The sequence below is a fragment of the Sinocyclocheilus grahami genome, unplaced genomic scaffold (assembly GCF_001515645.1).
Source record: "Sinocyclocheilus grahami isolate Dianchi unplaced genomic scaffold, SAMN03320097.WGS_v1.1 scaffold25.1, whole genome shotgun sequence".
Taxonomy (NCBI): domain Eukaryota; kingdom Metazoa; phylum Chordata; class Actinopteri; order Cypriniformes; family Cyprinidae; genus Sinocyclocheilus; species Sinocyclocheilus grahami.
In genome coordinates, this window is record NW_015505204.1 from 232,677 (window position 1) to 233,250 (window position 574).

The following is a 574-nucleotide window of genomic DNA, read 5'->3' on the forward strand; positions in this document are numbered from 1 at the left end:
CCAGCATAAACCAGCATCCCAGCTTCAAAACATACCTAACCAGCATGTGCTGTTTTTTTCAGAGAACGGTCAAAGCGATGCAAATACGCGTACATAAAGTGAATGAGAGCTGTAGAGAGCACATCAACAGGAAAACAAAGATAAAACCTGGACATTTTAGGCAATTTTAGAAATCTTAGCCAGGACATGTACAGGAAAAGAGCACTAATTGTCACCCTAGTTAATGGAAAGATTCAATTCAATATCAATGATTAACAGTTCTATGGCAATACATTTTGGAATTGTGTTTTTTTTTCTTGCACTAAGAATAAAATGGGTTTATAATTAAGTATAAATTTAGCGTTCCTATTTTGTCATCCATTCAAACCTGTCAGAGTTTGAACTGTTTACTGTGGTGTTAATTTTGGTGTGTTTTGGATACAAGCCACTAGGTGTCGCAGTACATCAATTAAAAGTGCGGCTATAGTCTTACAATAAATAACGCAGGTGAGGGTTGAGAATATGAGAGCGTAAAATCGTGCAATGGAGAGAGGGTGAGTTTTTTTTGTACTATACGAAAATCAATTGTGAACAT